We start from the raw sequence: 6,869 nt of genomic DNA on the forward strand, positions 1-6,869 counted from the left end.
CAATTATACTAAAACGGAATTATATCCGATATTATTAACTGAAATAGAAAAACAGGACCTTACAAAGCTTTTTCCTTTTAGGTGGGTAGTAAGTTCTTGGAGACATTTGGGGATACATATACCCCTAGATTTGAAAAACTTATATGACTGTAATTATTTGCCAGTAGTTAATTATATGATTAACCAATTTCAATCTTGGTCTAAAGTTAATTTATCACTAATTGAAAAAGTGGAATTAATAAAAACCATTATTTTTCCCAAATTTTTGTTTTTATTTCAAAATCTCCCTATTAATATAAATAATCAAACATTCTGCAAATGGCAGTTGAAAATTTCAAAATTTTTATGGAACAATAAAAGGCCTCGTATAAATTTTTTATTATTGACTAGACCCTTAAAAAAAGGAGGTTTAAGTCTTCCAAACTTAAAATGGTATTTCGAAGCAGCACAATTAAAACATGTCTTGCAATTTATGTCTCCAAAAACTAACAAAGATTGGGTACATATTGAAAAATCTTTTGTAACACCTAAGTATATGCATGAAGTGATATGGGCCTTAGCTAAGGATAGACCTACTTCTATTATGGACAATCCCTTTTTACGGGATACATTAAAAATTTGGGATAAGAACAGAAATACTTTGGCCCCTGGATTTTCGCCATTGTCCGCATTTTTGGGACAAAAATGGTTTTTACCTGGAGAACAAATTAACACCTTCCAAAATTGGAGACAGATAGGTAAATTTAGAATTCAAGATATTTGTTTTAAGAATCAAATTTGGACGCAACAACAATTGGAATTAAAATATAATTTCCATATTCCATGGTTCCAATATCAGCAATTGGTTAATGTTATTACAAGTAACAATATTTTGGAAAACACAAATAGACAGTTAACGAGCTTTGAAACTTTAATAGATAAGGGTATAATGGAACACAAAGGTATAATTTCCATTCTATATAGACAACTAGCTCAGGAAAAGTGGGATATGGATTCTACACAGCAACTTGCATGGCAAAAAGATTGCAACAGAATAATAACACCGGAACAGTGGTCTAGAATTTGGTCATCATCTTTATTTACAACATATTCATTAAATATTAGGTTACAGAATTATAAATTATTCGCACGTTGGTACGTCACCCCTTTGAAATTATTTCATGCAAAAGTAAAAAAAGATCCAAGTTGTTGGAAAGGATGTAAGCAAACAGGTTCAATAATCCATTGTTGGTGGTCTTGTCCGAAGATACAAAGTTTTTGGAATGTAGTAATAACAAAAATTGAAACTATGCTAGGGATTGATTTACCGAAAACTCCTGAATCAATATTGTTACATTTATGGGATAAAGACCTTTTTTCAAAAACAACTGAAGAATTAATAGCGCTAATGCTTATTACAGCTAAAACCTTAATAGCGCAGGTCTGGAAACTTGAAAAGGTACCTACCTTAAAACAATGGTTTACTAAACTGTGGGATATTGTTGTCATGGACAAAATAGCTATGCAAACTTTAGAAATGGAGCAACCTCACAAGGTGTCAACGTTTGTAGAAAAGTGGTTTGTGTTTTTTAGTTATGTTAACAATGTAAAAGACGGTATGACAGAACTGCCCACTAAGTATTTGGACTTTGTTTTGTATTGATTATTGTTTAATAGTGATTAGTTGTTATAAAAATTGTTAAAATTTGTTATAAAAATAAAGTTATAAAAAAAAAAAGAATAAATCTATAAAAACCAGAGAAATATGAATAATCAGAAAAAGGAAAATCTATATAGTCCCATCTCTACTACACTATCACACCACAGTGTTTGGTTGGTTGCATTTCCTGCAAAGGAGTCTCAGAGCAGCTTACAATCGCCTTCCCTTCCTCTCCCCACAACAGAAGCCCTATGAGGTAGGTGGGGCTGAGGGAGTTCTGTGACTGCCCGGAGGTCACCCAGCTGGCTTCATGTGGAGGACTGGGGAATCAAACCCTGCTCTCCAGATTCGAGTCCACTGCTCTTAACCACTATACCAAGCTGCAAGTACAAAGTACCATCTGATAAGGTAAAACTCAAACGCAATGAAGAATACTGTGATTATTTATAATAGCAGTAATTGGTAGTCGCACAATTTCCCTATCCCCTCACTAAATTCTTGGGAAAAGGTATCAGACTAATTTAATTCCACAGTTTCATGCCGAAGTCTATTTGATTCTTCTAGAATTGCTTCCAAGTACACGTACTCCCTAGCCCTTTTCTGGATTCTAACTTTGAAATCTGAGCTAGTTTTGAAATACATTGCATAAGTGATTGAATTCTAGAAAGATAGCCTTGTTAAGTCTGTTGCAGCAAAGGGAAAAAAAGTTTAAGTCTTGTGGCAAGGACAAAAGCTTTCACAGGTTAGAGTCCACGGTGAAGCAGAAGAGTAAGATAGTTGCAAAGGATACGCTGGTACAGATGGGGTCAGAGAAGACTCCCACCAGTTTTATACATAATGAGACCAGTGTTCCCACTAAGCTGAGTTAGTGTGAGCTAGCTCACAGTTTTTTTAGCCTCCGGCTCACACATTTTTATCTTAGCTCAGGAAGGAGGGCTCCAGAGCAAACTAATTGATGCAGCAGCCAAATGGCTGGCTCCCAACTTTAATGCCAGTAGCTCACAAAGTAGAATTTTTGCTCACAAGACTCCACAGCTTAGAGGAAGCATTGAATGGGACCGATTTCTTCTTTCTAAAATGCAAGCATTGTAATCCAGCACATACAACAATCAGCCTATAATCCTGCCAGCACCCGTCCTCAAAGCCTAGCACAATAGGGGCTTAAGCACTGGACCTGGAAAATTTGATTCCCTCCCCCCCCTTCATTTTTAAAATTTTTGGAACATCTGCCTGACAAAGGGTTTCGTAGTCCTTGAAAGCTTGCACAATTTTGCATCATTTGGGTTGGCCTCAGTAAAAGGAATTACGTGGTTTTGTTGTGTTTTGTTTTTCCTGGTCAGAGCAGCTATGAGTTGTCACGCATATTTGAGTGAGAAGTGAAGGTATCCATGGGTGGGGAGGAAACTCCAGATAGGTAGCCAAGTAACCCATTGCAGCAAAAGTAAACAGAACTCTTGTGGTGCTTTAAAGACAAACAAGAATTTATCCCAGCAGAAGGTTTTGTTGACTAAGGCCTCCATCCGCAGATGCCACCTAGTGGGGACGGCTGTAGGTGACGCTTGGGGTGCGTTCTTGGTATAAGAACTCCTGGGGGGGGGGCAACCTGGTTGGGTGGATTGGGCTGCTTGTTGCTTATTACACCCAGAGGGGCACTGATGTGTTGCAGCAGCCGGTAGCTCCCAGTGGTGAGAAATCTACATAGCAGAAAAGTCAGTGTGTGACAAAGCAGACTCTTCATCTTGGTGTGTAATCTGTGCTTTAAAAATAAACATAACATTTTGTGTTTAGGCAGTCCAGTCCTGCGCTGAGAAAAGTTGCATTCTGTAACCTGTAAAAATACATAGATCATGCACACTAAATAAAGCACTTTCAGTGCACTTTCCAACTGGATTTTGCCAGTTCACACAGTAAAATCCAGTGCATTGAAAGTGGATTGAAAGTGCATTATTTAGTGTGTGTGATCACAGCCAAATAGTCTGTTACTTCGTGTTTGCAAAAATTTCTTTTAGTTTTCTTTATTCTGCATTTTTACTACTTTGCATATTTTATTTATTTAGTCTATTCACAGTCTACTTATCTAAGACTTGTTTGATTTGTTTTTGCTGTTCGTGGGAAGGACGTGGACAATGCCACCCCGCCCTCAACCACTGAAAATCGTATTTGTTTACAGTTTTGAATTTTGAAATTTCAGCAGGTTTTGCCCATACACTTTCATGCATATCATAGCTGTTAAGGATCAGAAACTTGTGTTAGCGGGGGAGGGGGGGGATGAAAGCTGAGATTCTTAAAAATTATGTGCCCACTAGCATACTAGCAGGAACTCCTTTGCATATTAGGTGACACACCCCTGATGTAGCCAATCTTCCAAGAGCTTACAGTGGCACCGGTAAGAAGAGTTCTGTAAGCTCTTGGAGGATTGGCTACATCAGGGGTGTGTCACCTAATATGCAAATGAGTTCCTGCTACAAAAATAGCCCTCTGTAAGGGTTCGTGGGGGTGGAGGGGGTATCTTAATTCCTTTCTGGACTAAATTGCTGTTAAGTTTGCTGCACAAGAATTATACATGAGGAATGCTGGAAAAAAATTACCACTAACTTGGTTGGCACCAAATCTTCAAGTGCCAACGTTGTCAGAATCAGAAGAGTGATTTCAGATTCCTGGACATGCCTGTACCAGATGTCTAGGTATATGACTGACCAGGGCCTTAGATTCCCCCCCCCCCAAGCTGTTTATGAAAAAGCACAAACTGCAAATAAATAAGTGTGCGCTGCTAATTATTTAATTTTGTCTTACTTGGCCTGAGATTTTGAGTGACTTGAGAGCCATTTGCTTTTCCATTGGTTCAGCTAGCCTTTGCAAGCTCTTGAAGGACAGAAGGAGTTGCCTTGTACGGAACCATCTCACTGGACCATCACTGGTCAAAATCTGAGGCACTTGTACTTTTAAATTCTATCGACATGACACACAGTCCAATTTAAGGTCCTGATTTTATGTTGTTAAAGTAGTAGGCTTGATAGGGAAATGACTGTGTAAGTTTGAGGTAGGAGGGTCAAGAAAATCTCTACCAGCCCCCTTAAATGGAGATGCTTGCAATTGAACCCAGGACCTTCTGCATGTCAAATTGCCCGGCCTTGAGGTCTGCCCTAACACTCAATCTATAGGGAGGCGGGTAAAATTGCAAGTGGGAGGAGGGAGCCTAGGGGATTCTGCTATTAGCACTATTCCCACCTCCATCCAGCTGGGTCCTGAGCCACCAGTCAGAGCCAAACTCTGCTTTGTGAATCAGCAGGTGCCCTGAGTCTCTTAGTTACGTTGTATGTAATTGGCCGGCAGAAGTTCCATCTCTTGATCTAGAGGCACAGCTTTGTAGCTCTAGGCTCTCTCCCCAGGGAGGGCCTCAGGGGGATTTGTAAGCCTCCCCCTTCAGATATCTTGCTTACCACAAAGTAATAGATGTTTTCCTTCTTATTACAGGCTGGCTTTGTTCCTGAAAGAAATAAACACCCATCCAGACTAGTTATAACATTGTTATAAGCAACAGTAGAGTCCAAAAATGTTTTCTTCTGTAGCTGAATAAAGTTTTGAGTCCAGAGGCACCGTTCAGACCAACAAAGTTTTATTCTGGGTATAAGCTTTCGTGTAGACGTACACGTCTTCCGCTACCTGAAGAAGTGTGCATGCACACGAAAAGCTTATACCCATAATAAAACTTTGTTGGTCTGAAAGGTTCTGTTGCTTCAGACCAATACAGCTACCCCGCCCGAATCTGTCCTTGTTCTGTAGTTGTGGGTTTTTTAAAAAAAAAAATAAATCACAGCGACATTGTGATTAGTAAAAATAGCTCCCCTTTTTGGCAGACCTTGTCCTCAGTTTGTCTAGGTAAACACAGCAGAGTGTGTTGCAAGGAGCAAAATTTCAAAATCTTTTAGCCTTTTTTGTGGGGGGACCCAGTTCACCTATTGATTCCCAGCATTCAGTTCCCACAGTTATTCCCTAGACGGAACCTGCCATAGATAGAATTTAAGTGATGCATTGAAGGTATACGTATCTTGAACTGAAATTATTGCTTTACCACTGTTGACCGTATAACCTTAGCTTGTTATTTAATTCTGTTTTTGCATAGCTTAAAACATCTTCATCATGTTGCATGTTAATTTGCTGTTCAGCCCATCTGTAAGTTTGAACCTTATTTCCCATTCCACTGTATCTGAGGAAGTGTGCCTTGCCCACGAAAGCTCACGCCTTGAATAAACCTTTGTTGGTCCTAGAGGTGCCCCTGGACTCTAGATTTGTGCTACTGCTTCAGACCAACACGGCAGACTACCTGGATCTATGTAGTGTGCATGTGTGTAAGAAGGGCCTCTATATTGGGAGGACCCTGTAATGGTGCCGCGCGTCTCTCTTAGAGATGTGAAGGCCCGGAAAAAAAAAGGAAAAATTCGGGGGGAAACCTGGTTTTTTCCCGTTTTTTTCCTGAAGCCTTTTTGTTTTCCCCCGAAAAATTGGAAAAATTGAAAAAAGAAAAGAAAAGCAAAAAAATTGATTATGGAACGTTTTATTTTAACATGATTAATAAAATATTTTAAGACAAGGTGTTCAAATATTTACCAAATCATTTCTAAAATATATATATATGGTATCAGATTGATCTAATTTCTGTACACTGAGGACAAGTAAGTCCTAGGTTACAAACTGAACTCTCCAATGCAAGAACAAGATGCATTTCTTCCTTTAGGAGGTGCGATTGTCAGAAGAAAATTAAAGTTTCAGTTTTCTTTTTGCATGTGGGTGGGTATTCTGTTTGTACTAAATGTTTGGATACACTATATTTTGAATATGCTAGTTGTGATAATTTCATGCCAAGTAAAAATGTCCATAGTCATATTTTATGTTCCTAAAGTAACAGAATGACTTTCAATCTAGAAAAGACAAAAGAAATGCTAATGTAGCATTTTTTTCAATTTTTCCGAAAATTTCCGTTTCCCCCGTTTCCGGAAATTTTACATCTCTAGTCTCTCTGCTTATGCACAGAAACATTGTACATCTCTCTCTATGGGGCCCTTATGTGAAGGCCAGGCCACGTGTTATCGGCACAGAGGGCAATTTTTGCCCATGCCTCAGCAGCACAGCCCAGGTGAAGCACGTTGCTTGTCTCTATAGCAAGTGAATACTAATAATTGAATCATGTGAGAGGAATTAAGGGGATTCATGCAGGGATGTGGGGGGGGGG

General features: G+C 39.1%; 1 protein-coding gene across 2 annotated transcripts in view; it reads left to right on the plus strand.

Moving 5' to 3' along the window:
• LOC107123889 (zinc finger CCCH-type antiviral protein 1-like) overlaps positions 1 to 6,869 on the plus strand; it is a 44,658-nt gene that overhangs the window by 14,465 nt on the left and 23,324 nt on the right. The window lies entirely within an intron of this gene.

This window comes from Gekko japonicus, unplaced genomic scaffold (genome assembly GCF_001447785.1).
Source record: "Gekko japonicus isolate JY-2015 unplaced genomic scaffold, Gekko_japonicus_V1.1 scaffold1221, whole genome shotgun sequence".
In the NCBI taxonomy this organism is placed as follows: Eukaryota; Metazoa; Chordata; class Lepidosauria; order Squamata; family Gekkonidae; genus Gekko; species Gekko japonicus.